We start from the raw sequence: 8,105 nt of genomic DNA, 5'->3' as shown, positions 1-8,105 counted from the left end.
TAAGGAATGAATGGTTTGTCACCATCCCCTTGGTGCTATTCTTATGATAGAGTTCTCACGAGATCTGGTTGTTAAAAAGTGTGTAGCACCTCTGGGAAAATTGGCTAGCCATATGTAGAAAGCTGAAACTGGATCCCTTCCTTACACCTTATACAAAAATTAATTCAAGATAGATTAAAGACTTAAATGTAGACCTAAAACCATAAAAACCCTAGAAGAAAACCTAGGCAATACCATTCAGGACATAGGCATGGGCAAGGACTTCAGGACTATTACTATAGACGTGGTCTTTTTCCCCCCAATTTTTCTTTCTTTAAATTCTGGATTGCTATTTTTTTGTTATTATTATTCTACTTTAAGTTCTGGAGTACATGTGAAGAACGTGCAGGTTTGTTACACAGGTATACATGTGCAGTGGTGGTTTGCTGCACCCATCAACCCATCATCTAGATTAGATATTTCTCTGAATGCTACCTCTCCCCCAGCCCTCTACGCCCCAACAGGCCCCAGTGTGTGATGTTTCCCTCCCTGTGTCCATGTGTCCTTGTTGTTCAACTCCCACTTATGAGTGAGAACATGCAGTGTTTAGTTTTCTGTTCTTGTGTTAGTTTGCTGAGAATGATGGTTTCCAGCTTCATCCATGTCCCTGCAAAGGACATGAACTCATCCTTTTTTATGACTGCATAGTATTCCATGGTGTATATATGTCACATTTTTGTAATCCAGTCTACCATTGATGGGCATTTGGGTTGGTTCCAAGTCTTTGCTATTGTGAACAGGCCACAATAAACATACGTGTGCAAATGTCTTTATAGTAGAATGACATATGAAAAAAATGCTCGTCATCACTGGTCATTAGAGAAATGCAAATCTAAACCACAATGAGATACTATCTCATGCCAGTTAGAATGGTGATCATTAAAAAGCCAGGAAACAACAGATGCTGCTAGAGAGAATGTGGAGAAATAGGAACGCTTTTATGCTGTTGGTGGGAGTGTAAATTAGTTCAACCATGGAGGAAGACAGTGTGGCAATTCCTCAATGATCTAGAACTAGAAATACCATTTGACCCAGCAATCTCATTACTGGGTTGCTATTTTTACATTAACAATTTGATGACCCTACAACAGTCATCCAAAATATCTCCCATATGGAGTTTAAATTTGATCAAAACATAAACCTGACTGAGTGAATGAGTGACTAGAATTATAAAGCACAGGCAGCAGGAAAAGTCACCATAAACCGCCATCTGAATGCTTAGGTCTTGCCTGTGCAAAAGGGAGTGGGAAGAGGAGAAATCTGTACACAACACTGAACTGGGGAACACGACTTGGGAGCTCCAGGACAGTTCAGGTCCCTGAGCTGCCCCCTACTTCCTAGACAACTGTTCCTACAGTTTAGGCATTTAGTAGTCCCACTCAGCCTGGAAACATGTGCTGGCCACCAGGACCTGGAGCTCGTACTTTTTATGGATGGACGCCCCCTTGAATTTGCCACGGTGGTCTCCAGATAGGTTGCTTAAGATGGACTCTTCACACCTCAGCAGCCTGTCCTGCTGGTGAACCAGCCAGACATAGCAGTGGAGGCCTGTGTTCTTGTAAGGCCCCGAACCTAGGTAATTGGAGAGGACTGTGCCACTGTTGATGTCATTATCCTTCATGTTGACCACCAGGATATGATGCCGTTCACTGTATTTGGGATCCTTCCCCGTGGGAGCACCCGGGGCTGTCAGGACCAAGGTGCAGGGTTTCTCCAAATCAAGAGCATCTCACAAAATGCTAGTGGGTCTGTTCTTAACCTTGGTGGGCGTCAGCACTCTGCCCAGCTCGTGCACCTCTGCCCCGCCGTAGGTGACATGCAGCGGGTGCTGCAGTTGCTCGTCCACTTTCTGCAGGCTCAAGGGCCAGACCGCTTGCTAAGGTCCACCTGCATGGGGCGGGGACGAGTGGAGCGTGCAGCCGGGAAGTGCCACTGTAGGCATAGGCCAGGCGCAGGCGGCAGCGGCGACTCAGAGACCTCAGCCTGATTTTATTTTATAGTTATCTTTTTAATCCCATGAAAGCAGTTATTGTTCATTTATTTTCATTATTTTTTACTGGTTAATAAAGCCATTTAGATCCTGAGTCCAGTGTAACTGCCACTGTAGTGAAGAGGTGGCCTCATAGGAGCTGGGACTGGCAGGGGAAGAATGACCAATCCCTGTACAGTAGTGGAGTAGAAGGGTAGAACAAGAAGGGTAGAATGAGCCTTCTGTTTTCCTGGTCATAGATATTCCTTTACTGTATCTATTTTAACGGTGGAAAATAGTTCATCATGGGGATGTATTACAATTTGTGACCACAATCTCCAAATATTGAACATTTAGGTTCATTCAAAGGTCAGTTTATGAAATATCTATTGGGCACCAGGCCTTGCGTGAGGGGCTGGGAATATGATAATGAGCAACGGACATATATTCTGTTCTTAGAATATTTTACTGATGAAAATGATGCAACAGATAAGTCTTAGCAACATCTATTACTGCATCTTTAGAATAAATTCCTAGAATTAGCCTTGTTAGGTCAAAAGGTGTGCACATTTTTGCAGCTTTGTTGCATCCAATCAGCCAGTCTTCACATATTAGAGTCATTAGTACTGAATACTGCCCACCTTCTGAATGATCACTATTATATTTTAAAATATTATTTGCCAGTTTAAGTGTAAAATTATGTCACACATTTGTTTTTGTTTTCATTTATGGCCAGTATTTGTTGTCCATTCTATAGTATGTGAACCACTCACCCATGTCCTCTGATCATTGCTATATTATTAGTGTTTTGTCTTTTATATTTTGGCTTTTATCGTATACATAGGAAGAACATCATATATATGTCTTTCTCTGATAATTGTGTTGCTAACATGAAATCCGTATCTTTGTACTTTGCCTTCAATTTAGTTTATGACACTTTATGACATATAGATATTTTAAACTTTAAGTGGTTGAGTCTGTAAATTCTATATTGATTTTGCCTTTGTAGTGATGTATAGAAGGGGTTCTATATCCTAGTGATTAGACAAAGGTTTCCATTTTCCTCATGCTATTTTTATTCTTCCATGCAAGGCTAGGGCCTTTTCAAGGGGCCTTGTCCAAAAGTGGGAGCAGAATACTCATTTGATAAATTTATCAAGTGCCCCTCTGTGCTGGGGAGATGCAATCCTTAGCTTTCCTGATGACAAGCCTAGAAGAGCTGGTCTGACCTTTGCCTGGTGTTCCTCAGAGGTGGGGGTTGCTGCTGGGGAAGGAAGGAAAGCCATGACATGTGACAGGGTTCATTTGTAATCTGGCTTATTTCTAGGCATTTTTGGTTATGCAAATTAGGTGAATCTTTGGTTTCAAGACCCTTGTGGATGCTGCTGAGAAATAACAAAGACTTTAGTCCAGAAACTCACTGAAAGTGGAGTTTGAGGGTAGTCAACTCTGCTCAGTAGCTTTTCAAGGTTGGAGGGAGGGCTTCTTCAGGCTGGAGTCAAAAGTGGCAATCCTGGGTGATTTCTCTGCGGGCTGGAATTTACACACACCTGGGAACACAATACCAACTCTAAAAGTGAAACCTTGGCCCTCTGCCATTTGCTGCTGATCTTGCAAGACATAACAACAGCTAGATGTTATGGGTTGAAATGTGTCCTCTCCCCCATTCAAATGTTGAAGTTCTAACCCCTAGAACCTCAGATTTTGACCTTATTTGTAAATAGAGTTATTACATAATTAGTTAAAATGAGATCATACTGGGGTAGGATGAGCTCACAATAAAATGTGACTGGCATCCTTATGAAAAGAATGCCAATCCTGCCGGGTGCAGTGGCTCACGCCTGTAATCCCAGCACTTTGGGAGGCCAAGGCGGGGCGGATCACGAGGTCAGGAGATCGAGACCATCTTGGCTAACATGGTGAAACCCCGTCTCTACTAAAAATACAAAAAAGTTAGCCGGGTGTGGTGGTGGGCGCCTGTAGTCCCAGCTACTCGGGAGGCTGAGGCAGGAGAATGGCATGAACCTGGGAGGCAGAGCTTGCAGTGAGCTGAGATTGCGCCACTGCACTCCAGCCTGGGCGACAGAGCGAGACTCTGTCTCAAAAAAAAAAAAAAAAAAAAAAGAATGCCAATCCTGCTGACACCTTAATCTTGAACTTCAGCCTTGAAAACCAGGAGACAATATATTTCTCTTCTTTAAGGGAGTGGTGCTTTGTCACGGCAGCTCTAGTGAACCGATACACTAGGGCTTATATGACACTTCATGCCAGATACTGTCCCAAGTCTTGTAGAGTGTTAAGCCATTATATCCCCTCCACAGTTTTATTGGGTAGGAGCTATGAATGCCCCCACTTTGAACTTGAGAAGACTGGAATATAGACATGTTTAGTAATTTGGCCAAGATCTATCTCAAAGCTAGTAAGTGGCAGAGCCACAACCCCCATGTCTGGTTCCAGAGCCACCAAACTGTTCCCTTTGCGCATTTGAGAATGTGATAAGAATCCATCTTGGAGAGTCTTAGAGAATCCTGCTGTTCTTAACATAATTTAACCCCAATCTAGCTAAATTCTGTTTTCCCTGATGTACTTTGTAAATTTTGATTAGATTCATAGAGAGTTTTTATTTCTCAAAACACGATAGATAAATACTGATATACAATATAATACCACTTAAATATTTTTCACTTACGTATAAGGCTTATCTGTGCATTTAAAACAAAGTTGTGGGATATTTTGTGGGCCAAACTTGAAATGCTGGTTATGGTGGAACCGGAGATGGGGATGGGAAGGAAGCCTGGGGGACTGTGTGTGATGATGGGACCCTCCCCTTTATAGAGATACATCACACACACACACACACACATACACACACACACACAATTGTGGTAAAAAAAAAAAAAATACCTAGCACAAAATGTACCATCTTAATAACTTTTAAGTGTATAGTTCTGAGGTGTCACATCTATTCACATTGTTGTGAAACAGATCTCTCTGGAGCTTTTTCAAGTTGCAAGTCTATGCCCATTAAACAGCAACTCCCCTTCTCTCCTTCCCTTCTTCCCTTGGTCACCACCGTTCTACTTTCTGTTGCTATGAATCCGGCTACTTTAGACAGCCCTCAAAGCAGAATCATACAGTACAGATACTCCTCGACCTACATTGGAATTATGTTGATAAACCTGTGGTTAGTCAAAAATACATTTAATATACCTAATCTATCGAACATCACGGCTTGGGCTAGCCTATCTTAAACATGCTCAGAACACTTACATTAGCCCACAGTTGGGCAAAATTAACTGGCAAGCGTGGAAACTGTGGCTCGTAGCTACTGCCCAGCGTTGAAAGAGACCATGGTACTGAATAGCCTTAGCCTGGGAAAAGATCCAAACCTAAAATTAAAATATGGTTTTTACTAAATAGATATTGCTTTTGCACCATTGTAAAGTGGAAAAATTGTAAGTCAAACCATCATAAGTCAGTGATGACCTGTACTTATCTTTTTTCTGACAGGCTTGTTTCACTTAGCATAATGTCCTCAAAGTTCACTTATGTTGTTGCACAAAACAAAATTTTCTTCCTCTTTAAGGCTAAATAATATTCCCTTGTATGCGCATACCACATTTTGTTTATTTATTCATCCATAAAGGGACATTTGTGTTGCTTTCACCTATCAGCTGTTGTGAATAATGCTGCTATGAACATGGGTGTGCAAATATCTCTTTGAGGGACTGCTTCCAATTCATTTGGGCATTTACACAGAAGTGGAATTGCTGGATCATATGGTAATTCCATTTTTAATTTTTTGAAGAACTGCCCTATTGTTGGGGTCCTCTCTTCTATTCCATTGGTCTATTTGTCTGTTTTTATACTGATAACACACAGTTTTGATTACTGTAGCTTTGCAGTATGTTTTAACATCAGGAATATCAGGGCTTGTGAGTTCAACTTTGTTCTTCTTTTAAAATATTTTTCAGCTATCTGGAATCTCTTGAGATTTCACATTAACTTTAGAATAACTTTTTCTATTTCTGCAAACAATGCCATTGGGATTTTTATAAGGGTTGCATTGAATCTGTAGATCACTTTGGGTAGTACAGACATCTTAACAATATTGTCTTCCAACTTAAGAACACAAAATATCTTTCTATTTATTGAGTCTTCCTTAATTTCTTCCAGCAATATTTTACTGTTTTTAGTGTACAAGTCTTTCTCATCTTTAGAGTAGATTTGTTACTAAATATGTTATTCTTTCTATGCTATTTTAAATAGGATTGTTTTTTAATTTCCTTTTTCAGATTGTTCACTGTTGCTGTATAGAAATCCAAGATTTTTGTTTGCTGATTTTAAATCCTGCAACCTTGCTGAATTTGTCTATTAATTCTAATAGTTTTTCTGTGTGTGAAAGCTTCTGGGTTTTCTACATAAAAAAAATCATGTCATCTGTGAGCAGAGATAATTTTATTTCTTCCTTTTCAATTGAATGCCCTTTATATATTTTTACTATCCAATTGCTCTAGCTAAGACTTCCAATGCCATATTTAATAGAAGTGGTGAGAGGGGAGATCTTTGCCTCATTCCTGATCTTAGAGGGAAAGCTTTCTGTTTTTCACTTTTGAGTATGATGTTAGCTGTGGGCTTGTATTAACTGCCTTTAGTATGTTGAGGTGGTTTACTTCTATTCCTATATTGTGCAGTGTTTTTATCACCAAGGGATGTTGACTCTTGTTAAATGCTGTTTCTGCAACAGTTGAAATGATCATGTGACTTTTGTTCTTCATTCTGTTAATGTGTTATAACTTTGATTCATTTTCATAAGTTAAATCATCCTTACATTCTAGGAATAAAACCCACTTTATTTAGGTCATGGTGTATAATCTTAATGTGCTTTGAATACTGTTTGCTGGTATTTTGTTGAGGATTTTGGCATCTACATTCATCAAGGACATTGGTCTGCAGTTTTCTTTTCTCGTAGTGTCTTTCCCTGGATTTGGTATCAGGGTTATGCTGATCTATAAAATAACTTAAGTATTCCCTCCTCTTTAATTTTTTGGAATAGTTTCAGGAGGATTGGTGTTAGTTATTTTTAAATATTTGGTAGAATTCTCCATTGAAGACATCTGGTCCTGGACTTTTCTTTGTTGGAAGGTATTTGATTACTGACTCAATTTCCTTACTTGTTATTGGTCTGTTCAGACTTTTCGTTTCTTCATGGTTCAGGCTTGGTAGGTTGTGTGTTTCTAGGAATGTGTCCATTTCTTTAGGTTATCAAGTTTGTGGAAATATAATTGTTCTTAGTATTCTCTTATAATCCTTTCTATTTCTGTGGCATCAGTTGTAATGTCCTTTCTGTTACTTCTGCTTTTAGTTAGTTGAGTCATCTCTCTTTCTTTCTTAATTTAGCTAAGGGGTTGTCCATTTTGTTGATTTTTTTCTTGAAACCCAATCTGGTTTCATTGATTTTATTTCTATTCTCTATTATAATCATTTCTGCTATAATCTTTATTTCCTTTCTTCTCCTAACTTTAGCTTTAGTTTGTTCTTTTTCTGCTTTCTTGAGATGTAAAGTTAGGTTGTTTATTTGAGATATTTCTTCTTTTTAATATAAGGCATTTATTGCTATCAACTTCCCTCTTAGCACCACTATTGCCATAGCCCAGAAGTTTTGGTATGTTGTGTTTTCATTTTCACTTGTCCCAAGGTATTTTTTAATTTCCACTGTGACCTCTTCTTTGACCTATCGGCTGTTCAAGAGTATGTTAATTTATTTACACATATTTGTGGAGTTTCCAATTTTCCTTGTGCTATTGATTTCTAGTTTCATCTCATTGTGATCAAAACCTTTTTGAATTTGTTAAGAGTTATTTTGTGACCTCATATGTTGTCTTTCCTGGAAAATGTTCCCTGTGCACTTGAGAAGATTGTATACTCTGCTGTTGTTGGGTGGAATGTTCTGTGTATGTCTGTTAGGTCCAATTGGTGTAAATGTTTCAGTCTTCTCATTATTGATCTTCTGCTTAGTTATTCTATCCATTATTGATCTTCCGCTTAGTTATTCTATCCATTATTGAATGTGAGGTATGGAAGTCTCCTACTATTA

General features: G+C 39.2%; 1 pseudogene; it reads right to left on the bottom strand.

Annotated features, from left to right (window-relative positions):
* Nucleotides 1–1,008: 1,008 nt before the first annotated feature.
* On the bottom strand, nt 1,009–3,924 carry LOC110742531 (annotated as a pseudogene).
* Between the last annotated feature and the right edge of the window lie 4,181 nt (nt 3,925–8,105).

Source organism: Papio anubis, chromosome 2 (genome assembly GCF_008728515.1).
Source record: "Papio anubis isolate 15944 chromosome 2, Panubis1.0, whole genome shotgun sequence".
NCBI lineage: Eukaryota > Metazoa > Chordata > Mammalia > Primates > Cercopithecidae > Papio > Papio anubis.
Note: the sequence above shows the minus strand (reverse complement) of the source record. Positions and strands in the feature narration are given on the sequence as shown.